The sequence below is a fragment of the Pogoniulus pusillus genome, chromosome 2 (genome assembly GCF_015220805.1).
Source record: "Pogoniulus pusillus isolate bPogPus1 chromosome 2, bPogPus1.pri, whole genome shotgun sequence".
Taxonomy (NCBI): domain Eukaryota; kingdom Metazoa; phylum Chordata; class Aves; order Piciformes; family Lybiidae; genus Pogoniulus; species Pogoniulus pusillus.
In genome coordinates, this window is record NC_087265.1 from 43,209,987 (window position 1) to 43,227,966 (window position 17,980).

Genomic DNA, 17,980 nt, shown 5'->3' on the forward strand with positions numbered 1-17,980 from the left:
GAACCTCCCTTGTCCTACTGGCCACACTGTTCCTGATCCAGGCCAGGATGCCATTGGCTCTCTTGGCCACCTGGGCACACTGCTGCCTCATCTTCAGCTTACTATCTATCAGTACCCCCAGGTCCCTTTCTTCCTGGCTGCTCTCCAGCCAGGTATTAAATCCAAGAATGATTTTGCCTAAGGAAAGGATGTAAGATTTTGTTAACTGTTTTTTATTTATCTGGAATGTACTTTGGTTACGCCTAGCAAAGGGAAGTTTGGCAATGTACTAGAGAACTACTTAAGTAACTGAAAGTTTTACAGCTATCTAAAAATAAGGTGGTTAATGCATTGCACTAATTACATGCAGACTTGTTTTTCCTGTTGTTAGCATCTGGGAATAGGCTGCTGCGTGGCTGAACACTCCAGCTTTACCAAATACACATTTTGGGATTTAAACACTCACTTTAAACAAAGTTTTGTATAGAACAAGACAAAAAAGGAGAGTCACCATCTCTTTTTTAAAATCAAAGTTGCAAGGTTTTTGCCTTCAATACTGACAGCTGTGTTTCTCTTAGTACTGTAAGATATTAGAATCATAGAATCAACCAGGTTGGAAGAGACCTCCAAGATCATCCAATCCAACCTAGCACCCAGCCCTAGCCAGTCAACCAGACCATGGCACTAAGTGCCTCAGCCAGGCTTTTCTTGAAGACCTCCAGGGACGGTGACTCCACCACCTCCCTGGGCAGTCCATTCCAATGCCAATCACTCTCTCTAGGAAGAACTTCCTCCTAACATCCAGCCTAGACTTCCCCCGGCACAACTTGAGACTGTGTCCCCTTGTTCTGTTGCTGCTTGCCTGGGAGAAGAGACCAACCCCCACCTGGCTACAACCTCCCTTCAGGTAGTTGTAGATGCTGTGTAGCCCCACGTGAAGTTACTGCACAGTCACAAGAAGACATCTGAGATAGTGCATTTGGTAGCTGGTATTCAGCAATTTGTGCTTGGGATAGAACTATCCTTGAAAGTGAGTCTGGATTGCTGCTGCTCATGAGTTTTGTTTCACTCCTAGGTAATGCATACATTGGTTGTTTGGTCTGTATTTCATGCATGTTTTACTAACTTCATCCTGTGTCATCCATCACTAGATTTCCTAAGCTCTCTTCTGACTTAGCAGAAGGTTAGATGAAAGGAATGACATTTTAAGTTCATCAGTGTGTATTTAGTGAACCTTGGAAGTAAAATAATCCTTTAAACTCATCAATACTTTAAAATCTCTGCATTTACTGGAAGATGGTAAAATACTCCATCACTTGATAATTTTTAAAAGCTACATAAAAACAGTTGTGACTGTAAGAGAAGTTCTGCACTTTCAATGATGATTGTAGTGCTACAGCTCATTGCAGCCAGAGTTAACAGTGGTTAGAATCATAGAACGGTTCAGGTTGGAAGGGACCTCAAGGATCATCCAGTTCCAACCCCTTGCTATAGGCAGGGACACCTCCCACTAGAGCAGGTTGCTCGAGGCCTTATCCAAGCTGGCCTTGAACACCTCCAAGGAGGAAGCATCCACAACCTCCCTGGGCGACCTGTGCCAGTGTTTCATCACCCTCACTGTAAAGAACTTCTTCCTAACATCTAGTTTAAATCTCCCCTCTTCAACTTTAAACCCATTACCCCTTGTGCTGTCTTTACAAGACCTTGTCAATAGTCCCTACTCTGCCTTCTCATAGGGCCCTTTCAGATACCAGAAGGCCACTATAAGGTCTCCTGGAAGCCTTCTCTAGGCTGAAGAGTCCCAACTCTTGTAGCCTGTCATAGCAGAGGTGCTCCAGCCCTGTTTTCATCTTCATGGCCCTCCTGTAGACTTGCTCTAACAGTTCCATGTCCTCCTTGTGTTGGGGGCTCCAGAACTGCACACAGTACTCCAGGTGGGGTGTGACAAGAGCAAAGGGGGAGAATCCCCTCCCTTGCCCTGCTGGCCATGGTGCTCTTGATGCAGCCCAGCACACAGTTGCTGTCTGGGCTGCACATGCACACTGCTGGCTCATGTTGAGCTTTTCATCAACACAGACCCCCAGGTCCTTTTCCTCAGGGCTGCTCTCAGCCATTCACCACCCAGCCTGTATCTGTGCCTGGGACTGCGCCGACCATTGGCTTATTTCTGGAAAACAGACATGTTTTGGCACAGCTTTATTTCATTTGTTTGTGCTGAAGTTGTTCAGGTTTTAGCACAGAATACTATTCCCCCTTAACTTGGTCTGCTGTAGCTGATAGATACCAATTTCATAGAGGCTGGTTAATATTTTAACTGTACAAAAGGTGCTTTTTGGTACTCAGAAGAAGACTGGAAGGGCATCGCATTGCTGGCTGGCTGCCCAAGTGCCACTGACCCACACACACTATGGCTGTGAGCAAACTGCTGCATAATCAGGCTTTCAAAAGCCCACAAAGCCCCAGGCTCTCAGTATGCGAGTCACAGGTGCAGGAGGTGCCCAGGCGCTGCCGAGGGGTGCTCTGTGCTGCAGAGGCTCTGCGTGGAGCGGAGGGCAGCAGCGGCTGCTGCCCGCCTGAGCACGTCACTGGCCAAGACATGCTTTAAAATAAGCACGCTCTGGAAAGGAAAATATGCCCTGGGATTTGGACCCTTCCAAGTGCTTCTGTTCCAGCTTTGAAGTCTTAATCTTGAGGAAACCATGGGTTTGAGGCAGGGCTGTCAGCCTGCCCAGACCTGTCTTCTCCATACCGCAGCTGTCCCAGACAAGATCCAGTTTGGGGAGCAGATAGGAGTTTCCAACAGCACTGTTTGCTCCAGTCTTGCTTTGGGTTTCAGCTCTGCTGGGTCTGAAGCTGTGCCTGCGTGCTAGTTTGAAGCAGGCTAGAATGTTTTGGTGAGAAGAACTGGATTACAAGCTGTGGAAGGAAAACAATGGTGATGTCTGCTTCCTTCACAGGCTTGCTGAGATGTATAAGAACAAAGTTGTGCCAGGGTAGGTATAGGCTGGATATTAGGAAGAAGTTCTTCACAGAGAGAGTGATTTCCCATTGGAATGGGCTGCCCAGGGAGGTGGTGGAGGCACCGTCCCTGGGGGTCTTCAAGAAAAGCCTGGATGAGGCACTTAGTGCCATGGTCTAGTTGACTGGATAGGGCTGGGTGCTAGGTTGGACTGGATGATCTTGGAGGTCTCTTCCAACCTGGTTGATTCTGTGATTCTATGATTCTATGAAAGAGCAAAACATAGATAGGGGAGTCTCACTTCTGCTGCTGGCAAGCTCTGAGCTGCATCTCTAACCTCACCCCTCTCTGCCGTTCCTTTTCTAACCCACTTTGCTTCCTAACCCCCTGGCCGAACCTCCGTTCTTCCTTGGGACTGGGGTAAGGTTGAGAGGGGCAGGGGGAAGGTGAAGTGCAGTTGAGAGCCCCTCCTGGGGACTCAGGCTTCTGGGAGGGCTGTTGTGTTTGTGTGTTACCTTTTACCTTGCATATCTCTGTGTATAACTGTCTATACTGTAACTATCTGCTTGCATATTGTGCCAGCTGTAAACAATAAGCTTCAATCAACTCCCCGAGCCAGCTGAGTCCGGTCTGGGTGACTTCCAAAGCGTGCGGAGGCAGGGCGCACCCGAGCCGCCGCCGCCTGTCAGCGCCGAGGAGCCCCTGCAGCCCGGGGCCCGCAACTGCGCCACTGCCGGCGGCAGCTGCCCTCTCCTCACCGCCTGCGCTGCTTCCTTCCGCGGGCTGCGCCGTACTGCTGTCTGGAAGGTGGCTGCAGGTATGGTAAAAGATGTCTCCGAGACATTTATTTCTCTTATAAGAGCTCCCAGGGCTTGCTGGTGTTCTCCAGAAACGAGACACTGCGCTGGGGAGCCTCACCTGGGGAAGAGGCCTGGGCAGGGCCTCGGGGTTCGGACGGCCTCACAGTTTGGAGGCAGAGGGGGAAGGGAGGCTCTCGAATTCGGTGTCTGGAGCACTTCGGGCTCACAACTGCTGCCGTAGCTTTGAAAACTACTTTTTCTGTGTATCAGCTGCTGTTGGGGGATCAGGCCAGAGGGTGCCTGGCAGCGCAGACTCTAGATGTTTCCACCGTCGTGGCTTGACGCTGCCTGCCCCCAGCCCACTATGTCTGCTGCCGCATGGCTGGGCCTGCCATGCGCTTTGTGTCTTGGTTTTCCCTTCCCTGTGTTTTTGTAACTTCCCTACCTCATATGCCTTTTATTTGTTGTTAAACTTTCTTCTTTTAACTTCCAAATGGCTGTGAGATTATTTATTTGGGTCTGCATACCTTTTCCTCTCTCTCCATCTCATTCCTTTCCTTTTGGGGAAGAAGGGGGAAGAGGGAAGGGCAATCCTATTAATTGTTATTGGTTCTGTCAATGATATTTGAGTCTCTGGGGAATTTAAATTAGAACTGAGACAACATGGAAGAGATGATTACTTGCATCTTAACCTTCTGGGACACGCTTATTACTTTAGCAGGCATGGAAGGAAGGCTAGAAGAGGAAACTGACTCCCTGTTAGCATTGGTGAGAGCTCTGCAGGACAGAGTACCAAGAACTGTGCTGCTTCGTGTAGCAGATCTTTACTTGACTTCACTACAGTTACCACTAAAACCAGTGGGACTAACAAGAACCTGAAGATTCAAAGAAGCAGAATATGTTCCCCTTACTCCCCACTATGCCCTTGAGCTGAGCATGAGAGTGGAACCAAACCTGCCAGACGGTTTCATAAATGGAGCTGACTTAGCAAGAAGTTGCAGCTTCTTTCATTCTCCTAGATCTGTCCTCCAAACAGCCATATGAAGAGTTATTTCACAGTTTTGTACATTTGCATAATAGAAAACTTTGTTTGTGACAGAAATAATCACCCTAACTAGTGTACAAACACTTCTTTTCAGGCTTGCAGCTGTGGCTCTTTGGCAGCTGGCAGAACTCTCATCAGTGATTCAAGCACCAGAATACCTTCCTTGGTTGCCATCCTATTGCAAAGTCAGGTAAGAAACATGTTAGTTGGCAAACTACACATGAGCACTTGCCCACAGTGCATGTGGAGCATCTTACTTCATTGGTTAAATGTCAGTTTGTACACACATAATGCCACAACATCCTCATGTTACTTGTAGAGTTAGATGCTGAGCCTGATCTCCTAAACTGTCTTCTTAGAGATGTCAGAACAATTTTATTACTGAGCCCAAAACCCATTGCAATTGAACAAATTTGTATATCATAAAGGTTCTTTATGATATACTAGTAAGTTCTTTACAGTGAGGGTGACAAAACACTTCAACAGGTTGCCCAACAAGGTTTTGGATGTTCCCTCCTGAAATTGTTCAAGGCCAGATTGGCTGAGGCCTTGAGCAACCTGCTCTAGTGGGAGATGTCCTTGCCTATGGCAGAGGGTTGGAACTGGATGATCCTTGGAGTCCCTTCCAACCTAAACCATTCTATGATTATTTTCCTGCCAACCAATTAACAAAATTTATACAGGTAAAACAGAAGAGCTACTTCTCTCTTTTGCTTTGTCATCTGCCAGAAACACAAATTCTGTGTTTTTAATGAACTCCATCCTTTTCAACTTATATTAATACCTTAATATATTACTAAAATGAAAAAAAAATCATATATTGGTACCACATTAAACAAAACATCATCCAATGGTGAAAACTGCAAAGCTGGATTGTCTTTCTCCTTATCTCAGAGATTAATTCAGCTGAATTATATTGAGATAGCACTTCTCTTTTGGGGCACGCTTTGATCTGCTCTGTTAACATCAGGCAGCAATATGGAAGCCTCTCCCTTTTTGATTCAGTGAGTCAGGTCATGTTTTCTGCTTTCAGTTTTTGTAAAGTTATTACTTGGTTTGCAAAGGGAATGTGCTTGTTTTGCGCTGAGGAGCAACACAGGCAGGACATAGAGATCGTGGAGAAAAGCCAGTATGAGGCATTACTATTTGAATTTGGAGAAAAGCAAGCAGGAGTCAACTAGGGAAGGCTGCAGACAGATAGTGTGACTGAAACAACTCTCCAGCTGTGCTCACTGAGATAACTTGCTGTACATCCAGAACACTGTTAGTCTCAGCACTATGCACTGGGTGGATGTAAGGTAAATTGCTGTAGTAGCTAGTGGCAAAGTTTGACATTGTGTTTCATATTCATATATACTGAAAGCAAGACCAGGGCACAAGGGGGAAAGTAGCAGTGCCTGAACCATCACGACTTTATAAACATCACTTTGCTGCTTATAAATTGGCCTTGGCCCAAAATCACTGAGGTATATCAAAACTCAACATGCCACTGGAAAGAGGCATTAGACATACTTGCCAGCAGCCTGGAAGGAAGCACGTGATTCCCAGTGCCCACTAGATGGCAAAGCAAGGTGCTGTATTCAGACAACAGAACATCAACTTTACCAGCCTGCACCAAACACTGACATAGAGCTTGGGCATGGCAACATCAGAGCAAGGGATGCTGTGACTGATCAGGACTGCTCATCACTCTGGGCTATTGGACCAGGGCTTCTGTCTCTTGCAGACAGAGCATTTAAATAGTAATTATACTAATTAGATAGATAGTAGATAATTAGATTAGATAGTAGGCTGAAGATGAGCCAGCAGTGTGCCAAGGTGGCTAAGAGAGCCAATGGCATCGTGGCCTGTATCAGGAACAGTGTGGCCAATAGGACAAGGGAGGTTCTTCTGCCCCTGTACTCAGCACTGATCAGGCCACACCTTGAGTCCTCTGTCCAGTTCTGGTCTCCTCAATTCAAGAGAGATGTTGAGATGCTGGAATGTGTCCAGAGAAGGGCAATGAAGCTGGTGAGGGACCTGGAACATAGCCCTGTGAGGAGAGGCTGAAGGAGCTGGGGTTGTTTAGCCTGGAGAAGAGGAGGCTCAGGGGGGACCTCATTGCTGTCTATAGCTACCTGAAGGGAGGCTGTAGCCAGGTGGGGTTTGATCTCTCAGGCAAGCAGCAACAGAACAAGGGGACACAGTCTCAAGTTGTGGTGAGGGAGGTATAGGCTGGATGTTAGGAGGAAATTGTTGCCAGAGAGAGTGATTTGCCATTGCAATGGACTGCCCAGGGAGGTGGTGGAGTCACTGTCTCTGGAGGTGTTGAAGAAAAGCCTGGGTGAGGCACTTAGTGCCATGGTCTAGTTGACTGGATAGGGCTGAGTGCTAGGTTGGACTGGATGATCTTGGAGGTATCTTCTAACCAGGTTGAGTCTATAATTTTCCTAGAAATTGGCATGAGGTATCAGTATTTATTATTTATCAATACCTATTGAGTCAACAAATGATAAAACTGTTTCTCTTATAGATTATGTAAAACAAGGAGGGATAGCTTGTAACCAGTTCATACAATCCATCTGACTTGAAGCAAGAGCTTTGCAATAATAATCAAAGTTTCCAGTGTGAGGCTTGAGTTCTGTTTGGCATTCATGGCTGTATTGAACTGTAGTGTCTGAGAAAAGGGTCTGTAAAAGAACTTAACTCTAACAATCCTGAATTTTGTCCCCTCAGTTTTTGTGTTAAGCCTCTAGGCCTGTCATTAAGAAATGGTGGACTTCTAGATGCTCAGATACTAGAATGATGAATCTATTAGATGCACAGATCGATACCTAATAAATTGAGACAAAATTAACAGAATACAATTGAGAGTTGTTGGAAATGTTGTAATTCAGGTCTTTTTCTCTCCATTCTGGATTGAATTTTTATTTCTGCCATTCTTGTAACTTGAAATGACACAGCCATAACTTAGAAGCCTTATAAAGTGTCATTTTATCATTTTCAAGCCACATATTTCCTTGTGATGGTCACTGCTTAGATTTCTAACATTTTATTTGGAGGATATTGTGCTGATAAAGGTTAATTAATGATAGGATATATTTTTAAGCTAATTTCTAATATGGTGAAAGAAATACTGAGAGTTACTACAACATATAATCTGCAAGAGAGTTTTTCACTTAAATATAATTCAGTAGTTACTATCCTAATAGCATGACTTTGGAACTTTAGGACAATTAAATATCCTACTGGCATTAAGGATTTTGTTGTGTTTTTTACTCAGGACAAATATTTACCATGAAAATTATCTAAGTGTTTCAGATAAGTCGATTGCATTGGAGTGTGGTTCTATGTTACACATTTCTGTCTTAACAATTAAAACTATTGTTTTGCAATCATTTGTGGTTTTGGAGGGGAAAAAACCCACTGTTTTGTAGCTACTGAAGTGAAGTTTTAAAAGGTGTGAGATCTGTGAAGGTCTTGGTCTTGCTCCAGTATTTAATACCACTCAGTTTTACATTCCTGAGTGAAGATGTGGCTTTTGCTGTCAGTGTAAACTAAGACAGGGCTCAACCCTCAGCTTCCCCTGTCTCCAGACCAAAACCCCTGCAGCCATGTGCTCAGTCTCATCAGCTAGAATGCTTGGGTGAAAATACAGCACTCTTTCTGGCTGGATTACTTCTCAGCCAAGACCAAGAGTTGACCCAAGGCTCCAAGCAGCCACATGGGTGCAGGCATCAGAGCTGGGAAATGGGTGTGAGCACCACTGGGCATGGGGGAAAAAGGGAAGAGGCACTTCTGGAAATGTCTGCATCTTAACTTGGTGTAGGGCAGGTCTTCACTTTTTGCTCAAGCTACTCTGCTGCCTGCCTGTGCTCCCTCTGGACTGGAGAAAAAGGGGCTTCCCCTGAGGCAGGCTTACTTTCATAGCTGGGCCTTGGTGTGCTGGATTTCTCCCAGGAGGAGCACCCTTCTTAGTGGGAACAATTGGCTGACTACCCTACCAATAGTCTCCAATTTCTATTGTGTGGACATCTTGCCAGAGATTTTCTCCTTCCCTCCACAGCTGCACAAATAACTTCCCTCTCCAGCTATGATCCAACAGTGTGCTGTATCCAGCTGAAATGACACTAGGAAATTCAGACACAATGCAAGACAGCAACTGGAATTTGTTTGTCATAAACCCCAAGGACATGTTCTCATTAAAGCAGCGAGTGGTATCCAGCAGTTATGTTCTTTCATGTCTGCCTTACACTCCCCTAGACTGCCAAAGATTAGAGCCTGCTTTCAGAGTTGTCTGTCAGTCTCTGCCCGGTTTGATAGAAAACTTTTCAGCCAGGGCTTGGAACAAAGAGCATTCCTCCACACGACAGCTATTAATCCTCCCCATGTGGGTGGCGTACTATCTTCATTCACTGACCAAATTCAGTTGTGTTAAGAGGAGAGTAAGGCTTTCAGATTCTGCGCGTTCTGCAGCAGAAGGCAAAGCCACCAGCAGGAGATGGAGGAAACATTCCTCTGCGAGTCGATATCGCTTCCCACAGCGCCCTCAAGCAGCTGGTTAGTTTAGTGTTGTTTTGTGCCATCACACAAATCCTTGACCAAGTCACTGCTTTTATAGCATGTGTGAGATACCATGCTGGGCTGGGCTTTCTGCTGAGGGACTACAAAGACCCACAATTTGCAAGAAACACCACCACCACCTCTGGGTGCTATCAGCTTTTAAGCACTCGGTGCCATTTGTGAGTAAGCATCTCTAGAGGAGTTACAAAACCTCTGCCTCTTTTTTAAAGTGTCTCCAGCTAAACTAATGTAGAAGGAATTTGGTGTTGTAACTATCCCATATCCCACGGGAGCAAAAGGACTTACTCCTGTAGGTCCTGCATGAATTCTGATGCTCAGAATAGGCTCAGCTTTAGGTGCCCAAAGGATATTGAACATAGATGCAGTATTAAATATGAGCTTCAGACGCTTTGTGCACTGTGACTAAGCAATTACTTCTACTCTTGGCAGCTATGTACTAATCCAGGGTTCAAATGTAAAATGCATTTGTAAGTACAATATACTTGTAGTTTTGAGGGAAGTAAAATTTTCACTCAGTCAACAATCTTTGTATGTTGTTAGATGAATTAATAGTATTTACGAGTCAAAACTACTGATAAAGGATTAGCAAAGATTGGTGCCATTCTAAGCAACATGTTTGTGCTCACTGTGCTTTTAGAAATGCTGATGATGTTTAGGAAAGCTCTATCTTAGATGGAGCTTCTTGTTTTTCTAACCAGGCTGTGGCCATTTGAGCTAGATTTCTAGCTCAGACATAAAATTATTCACAACAGAGAAACGGAGAAGTAGAAGCTCTTGAGTGGAGAGGTGAACATTCTAGGGACAGGCCATATAATGGCAACAGTGGATAAGTTAGTATCATTTCATTGGAGCATCAAGAGCTTTACGTCTGGAAGCACATCTTGGACCTTCCCCTTGCTGCCATCTCCTCCTGTCACTGTTTTGTCTGCTGCTGCTTTTGCTGCTTCACTGCCACTTGACCCCTTCCCCGTCTTCACTAAGGTGATTGTATTTCTCTAGTAGTTTATTCTCCTTAGGCTGTTATATTTAAACTATAAGAAATACAATTTCATTTTCCCCTGACTTTCCAAAAAAAAAAATCTGCATTGTAGTGAGTTTATTTTACCAGGGGAGAGATCCACCCTAACCTGGGACACAAGCTTGGAAGGGGAAAAGCGTGGTGAGGGGTGATGGCTTCAAAATAGAAGAAACTGGATTTGGATGAGACATGAGGAAGAAATTCTTCCCCATAAGGGTGGTGAGTCACTGGACCCTGATGCTCACAGTCATGGTGGAGGCTCTAAGCAGGAGAAAGTCTCTCGACCTACTAGGCACAGCCTTTCTAATCCACCTCAGAATGGCATTGCCCCTCCTGGCCATGAGTGCACATCGAAGAATATTTTACAGCAAGGGAATGTAATATGCTGAATGTAACTGCCAGGAGTTTTTGGCATCAATGCCAGGTGCCTACTTCATGACTGGTGACTGACTGGGAACCTCCCTGCTGAACTGCCCCATTCTCTACTTTTAGAATTGACTACTGCAGAGTTTCATTGATGTTTTGGGCAGGTTCAATCTACACAGGTTCAATCTACACAGTCTGAGAGTAGGCTTCTATTGGTGAGAACTGACTCTGGGGACATTTTCTCCAGGGAGTCAAGAAATCAGTCTCCTGTCTTTACCAGATGAGCTCCTTAGTACAAGACTCAGATTTAGGGGGTGTTTTTTGTAATACTCTTGAAATGTACTAGTAACTGGACTGACTCAAATAGCTAAGACATAATAATCACTACCAGGCTTGTAGTGATAAACTGGTAAAGAGGTTAAAGTGAATCCCAAAGAGAGATGGATTGGGTTAAGTGCTTGACTTAGATTGGGGAGATAAGACTCAAATTCCTGCAAACTTTGATGCTTTGTATTTGAAGAGATAGACAGATAGATGCATACATTAATATATATACATGTGCATACTGAAAATACACTACCTCTGCCTTGTTAAGAGTATAGGACCCTGTGGCAGGGACTCTGTCCACATATTCACACAGACCCAGCACAGGAAGCTGAGAAGTTAGCTCAGACTTCTGGACTCCCACAATAATGCAAATATCAAACATATGGCAATGCTTAGCTGACATTTTTCACTTCTAAGGGATGAAGTGTTACCATCTATTTGTGACTCAAGCAGACAGGTCCTTAAAGCTTGTTGCTCTTATAGGAATGAGAAACTTTAGATACAGAGAGGATTACAACACTGGCCCTTGTGAATTCTTATGAACTATATTTAGAATTTAAATCCAAGCATAATTAAACAATGCTAATGAGACAGAGTGGTGTATCTTTGTTTGGCACGTAATTGGTGTCACTGATTTCCTCATTTATTTTTCCTATTTTTAAAGCCTTTTTGTTCCAGTGAGATTTGATGGTAAAAAGTTGCCCTGCAGAGAGAAAGTATCTGGCCTGGAGGTTCAATTCAGCTGGAAGCCTTTTAAGGGATGCAGCTTTCATGATAGCATCATTAACTGGCAGCAAAGATACCTGTGCATGTGTAACCAACAGTCAAGCAAGGCACTCTTTTTGTGGTGAACCTTTGAAAAATGCCATTTCACAGTATTACAAAGGCCATATTGAGGAAGAAAAGTTCACCTCTTCTTGTTTCCAGTGATGGAAACAAAACACAGTGAGAGTTTTCACAGTTGTAGGTATATAATCCACCATTACTCTCAAAATATGCTCTAACTCATCTGGAAAAGTGAGGCTTGCACAGGAATTCGTGTGGTGAGTACTTTGTGGCAGGCTAGGGTGGACGATTGTAATGATCTTGCACAGTCTTAGCAGCTCTAAGCTTATGACCAGAGTAGGACTCTGTGTTACAGCTCTGCTCCAATAGCTGATTTGATTAATGAATTTTAAAAAAGCAGCTACCTTGCAGCAGCAGGGGCTGGATCGTTGTGGTGGGGTTTTTGGTTGGTTGGTGTTGGGTTATTTTGGTTAGTATTTTTCCCTAGTCAAAGCTAGTAGAGAGGTGGTTGCAATAGGAAAAGTCAAGTTTACTGAAATCTCATTTTGTTTTTCAGTTATATGTTTGGATGGACTCAGACTCCCTTGTATAATGTACTGCTTCCTCCATAAAATGGATACAAATTTTTGGAGGGTTTAGTCCACATCTGTTGCTGCAAAATCACCTGCTTCCTTAGGGGTGGCCCAATAATGACTGTGACTGCCATGTGTGACAGGGTGCTTGTGCTTGCTGACTGTCAAGGGTGCTCAGAAGCATCATTCACTTAAGCTTTCACTGTGCTTCACATCCTAATGGGAGCACTTGCAACCAGCAGGAATCTGTTCTCAGTGACTGTCTGTGGAACAAAGATTCTCCAACCCATTCTCCCTCCAAAGTGACCACTGCTAACTAAATGCCCTTCCACCCACTGAGCCAAACCAGCTCAAAGAGAACTACAGTGGCTGTGAGCAGGCTCTGCTGGATACAGAGGGTAGAGTGAGATGTTTTTCATCTTGCTCCAGTAATTCAGCACAGGCTTATTCTTTGGGTCGCTGAAAACAAGTCTTTGTTTTGTCCTTTTCTGGAAGGGGATTTGAAACACATCCCTGCTAAGAGTATTATGCAGATTAATTTGAGACACCAGAATCATACTACAAGCATTTGGTCTAAAGAAGTTCCTATTGCTCAGTTTCACTGGACTACTCTGACTGTATCACCTGTAGCAAATATACCTCCCTCTTTTGAAGGCTGCCTCTTTTGACCACTTAGGGTTCTGCCACTCTTATAGAAGCTGAGACTTGCAGCTGTCCTTTCCCTCCATCACAGGCTAGCTGAAGTAGTCAACCTGCCCACTGGCTACTCATTCATAGTCAAAATTGCTGGTTTCAGGGGAGCAAATAATTTCAGGAGTTGTTCTGCACTCCCCAAAACCGTCTTAATCTGTTAATATATTTCACAAAATGTCATGTGCATTCATGCTGCTTTTTTCGCACTAATCATCCAAGTGTTCAAGCCTTTAAAGCTGCCCTGTGGTTGAACAGCAATGGGATATACCATTGGTAATCATAAGAACTGTGGGCAACTTCACTTGTGAACAGATCAGATCCACAACCACTTGTCCCTTGAGCTCAGCTGAAAAGGTGCCCTTTTTCAAAAGCAAGATTTTTTTCTTTGACTGGGCTGTGAAACAGAAGTCCTGACTGGCTATGGCAGTGAAAATATCACACAACTCTTGAAGTATCAAAGTCTTCCTGATTTTGGAAAGTCTAGCACTGCCTTCTGCTGCCTTAAACATGAGTTTCAATTATATTTCTTTTTAACCAGCTTATCTTAACTGCTGGGGAGTCCCACTGTCAGGATTAAACAGATGTTTCATTTCCTGCCAAAGGTGGGTGAAATAATAATCACCAGCTCTGCTTCATTGGCTGCCATGTGGTCTGGAAATGAGCCATATGCCCAGTGCTCAGAGACTGCTGCAGATGGAAGGCTGAGGGCATCATTTATTATTTGCCTAATCAATCTGAATGCTGCTTTCTTTCAGGAAGCATATTTCTAGTATTTATAAGGAGATACATGCAGGACTCATCAGATGCCCTCCTCTAGTGAAAGCACACCTGCTTGGCTCATGGGATCAGGAGCAAAGACCTTGCAGTCGAACCTGCACTGTGCCCATGAGCTGTTCTCAGTGTGACATTCAGTCATAGATGCTGTTCAGATTCAGCCCTGTGTGCCATAACAACAGTTTTCTTAATCCTTTCAAAGAGGTCTTCTTGAAGAGAGTGTGATGCCTTTCCTCCAGTGGGCTACAGGTGTGAGTGCAAGCAAGCTGCTTTTTGCTAACCTGCCTCTTGAAAACTGCTGCTGTGTCAGCCTGATGTGATGCGCTATGTCTGTGGGCATTCTTTTCTACCAGCTGACTCATTATCCACCCGCAAGCCAGCCCACATCTTCCAGGGAAGCTGCAGAGCTCTGAAGTGAAGCACAGACTGTGGCTGAAGGGTGGTGAGCAGGGTGTACAGAGCAGAGCAGGCAGTGGACATGGGTGTTGACTTCTCCTTTCTTGGGAGATCTAAGAAGTAGTTCCAAAAACATAGGCACTCTCTGTGGGAGGACAGGCAAAAGGTGACAGTGGGACCCCTCTGCTCTGTGGAGTAGTCAAGTAGAGTGCCAAATGCAGTGATTAGTATGGAGAAAGCCATCTGGCTTCTGGCCTTTAATAGCTCTATTACAATGTGCCTTTTATAATGGACCACAACACATCTCCCTGTGCTTTTAGCAACTCTGTCTAGCCTTCCTTAATGATACTACAAGGCCCTATCTAGAAATGAATGGGGAGTAAGGCAGAAAGAGAGAAAAGGGAGGAAGATCACAAGAAACTGAGATGGTTTCAGGTCTTATCCTGAAATATTACCTCTCTAGCACTGGAGTCACAGACACAGGAAGTTAGAGTAGGAGGCTAGTAATGTAGCTGTTGAAGAACGGTGCCAAGCTGTTGGAGGTAAAAGTTGGTAGGCTTTATGAAGACAGGGTTCAAGACTGAAGCAAATATTTCTGCAAGCAGGAGACAGACTGTGGACTAGATTATGCTTCATACTGATCTCTGGCAATGCAAATCTGCCAGGTAAGGGTGAATGAGCATGTCTCTACATGAATGATGTATGGCAGTTTCCCAGCAACATTTGAAAAGTATTTGTTTCAGTTCCTCAAAGTTCTCAGTATTTCACCTCAAATTCCTCAAAGTCTTCCTTTATGGTGTGTGCTTTTAGGCCGAAACTACTCAGAAGCACAATGCAATTTGGAAGAATGGTCTTTTTGTTACCTTTCTTTTTCTTCTTTCTAGTTAGAAATTAAAATGGTCAAGAAATGGGTTGGTTTTCATTATTAAATAGCTTGTGCTCAGAGAGCAAGTGTAGGTATTTGGGGTTTTTTTTTGTCTTCTCTCTCAACAGGCAGTACTTGGTAAGATGGGTAAGACAGAAATCTGTTACAGGTTAAAATGTAACCTTGAAACAAAAGGTAATTGTTTTACACATTTAGCCATTTCCAGTGCCCAGCATGTTATTTGGCAATACACAGACTTCCAGTTGGGTTCTATTTTCTTAGCAGTTGTAGTTGCTCTCAAAAAGGACTTCCCAAGTACTGTTTATATGTACCAAAAAAATCTACTGTCAGACTTCTGAGTCTTAGCAAAGTAACACGACCAAGGTCTTCTGTTCCATTTCACGTGAAAACAAACTCGCCTGAGGGCATAAATAATGTTGTGAAATAGCTTCTTGCAGCTTTCTTCTTCTTTTAGTTCTAGGTTTTAGCATCATAGCTGACAAAACTTGACTGATCCCTCAAAAACATCAATATTGAGCTTGTTTACAAAAATTCCAACTTTCCCACACACACACCTCTGTTTCTCAAATTAGTTGCATCATTTCTCTGAGTGAAATTTCTCTCCCTCCCTCTCACCATTTCTCTCTACTTCCCAGATTCTGTCCTTAAAATGTTTAAGCGCTGCCTGCCGATATGTGCCAATCCCAGCACATGGTATATGCACAGCTCCAAGCCCATACAATGGGTACTCAAAAACACCAGAGTAGGAAGCTTGAAATCTTCATTTTGTTTTTGAAGAAGGCTATATTTAAGACTAGAACAACAGAATTTATGGGGAAAACAGTTTGAAGGGTAAGAGTGTGTTGGTATTAAAATGGTCACTACTAAGTCTTAGCTATTGAACTGTCTGTCCCTTTCTTCAGTGCAAAGAACTCACTGCTAGTTCTCTTATCCCAGGTGAGAAAATAGTGGGGTTGGGTGAAGATTTGTTACTTGTGGCTATTGACCACTTAGGCGTAAGAGCACTGCTTGAGTCTTTTCTTCAACGAAGCTGCCAGCAGAGGATGTGAGAGGCAGGAAGAGATGTCTTCAGGAAGCAGGATCCAGGCAGCACTGTACTGTCTATTTGGCACACCAGAAGGTCCAGACAGATCAACTCATTACATCCTGTGCCCCTTGACAAATGCACAGCTCATAGATCTGCATTGCTTTTGCTAATAGCATAATCTTCCACTGCAGGATTTTTGTATGTAAGTAGTCTATGTCGACTCTAAGCTTTGCAGCTTGAGTTCACCACAATTCCTTTATTTTTATCTTCTGTTGGGGTTTCATAGCTCACCTAAGCTGCAAGGGCCATGAACAAAGTACGTGAACATGCAACCACTTGCTGGCAAACGGCTCTCAGCCAAGAGGACTGTTATTAAAATGGCTTGTTTTGTTGGCAGAAGTGGATTTTGCTGTTGCCATGTGGTGCCCAAGGTGAGCCTGACCTCTGTGGTCTCTGAAGCTCTTGTGGGTGAGCTGAGAAATGCTGGAATGTAGCTTTTAAGACAGATTAACTGTGAACTTAACCCAGGAAACTGTTTGGAGCAATTAAAAATACTATGTTGCACAAGAAAGAATGAAAACTAGCTTTTGATCTCATAGGATAAAAGTTCCAAGGCTGAGACCATGATTATTTGATAGGCCCCTAGTCAGCTTGTTGGTGCAGGGTAGTAGTGTTTGTAGCCTTCTCTTAGGACAAAATTCTGCCTTTCTAGGTGCAAGAAAGGGCAGCGGAGAAACAGATCAGTGGCCAATGGACAGATGAGACAGCACTTTTCCACTGTAAGGTAACAAAATCGTGCCCCTCACCTAACCCTTCTCATCCAGAGCAGGTGTTCACATGCCAGTTCTGTCACCTTTGAACTTAATGAAGCTTTGCGTGTCAAGTATGTCATAGCAGAAGACCAACACTTTGGTATGACCTTGCAACTGAAGTAACATGCAAAAGCTGTTCCTAAGAAACACCACTCATTCACCCAAGTGAAATTCTGATTTGCTAGCTGCAGCCTGGCAACATAATGTATTCACAAGACCTAAGGATAAACATGAATTGAGGCTTCTGGAAAAGGATGTTATTTGTTCCTTGCTCAGCTTACTAGCTCTCTAACCACAATCTGCAAATACCTCTGTAAAATGGCAGATTGCTGTGCTTCAACTCTTTCACCAGGGCTGCAGAAAAGAACCTGAGCTAAATTAAGTTTTCTCTTTCACCAGGGCTGTGGGTTGCTTGGTTTTGTTTTCTTGAAATTGTTTCTTGCACCTTAAGTATTTCAGTATAAAACTGTGCTACAGTAGGTGTTAGCTCCCCATTATACCACCACCACCAAAAAAAAATAGATTTCTACCACAGATGTTACAGGCAAATCACTTTGAAGATTTTTTTTGCTTTCTGAGCTGAAGTTACTACTAGAAGGTGCAGTTCAGTGCAAGACATTGTTTACTGGGTTGTGCAAATGCATCTCAAGCCTTTGGTGCTACAAGGAAGAATGTACAGAGCAGGACTACAACACGGGAGTTAGTTAAGAACTACCAATACTTACAAAGGAAGAAACACTTCTGCAGTCTGATTCTTGCCTACCATTATGGGTTTCAAATCTAAAATGAAACAAATTCTATGTGTCTAAGTCCAAGTGATGGACCAAAGAACTTGCACTTGGTGCCAGTGAGTCCTCTGTGGCAGGGTGTGAGTGTGAATTCATTTCCCTAGTATAATTGAGGAAGCCAGGGTGTCATGATCAGACACCACTGATCCTTATCCTGTCCCCTTCAACTTAACTATTTCATAATCAACA

The 17,980-nt window shown here is 44.0% G+C and overlaps 1 long non-coding RNA gene across 1 annotated transcript; it reads left to right on the plus strand.

The window, feature by feature from the left end:
• The first annotated feature begins 3,525 nt into the window (after positions 1-3,525).
• On the plus strand, positions 3,526-17,479 carry LOC135185933 (uncharacterized). Its single transcript, XR_010306689.1, has 3 exons — positions 3,526-3,755; positions 4,878-4,973; positions 16,904-17,479. It is a non-coding gene; the product is annotated as an uncharacterized LOC135185933 (long non-coding RNA).
• Positions 17,480-17,980: the final 501 nt, after the last annotated feature.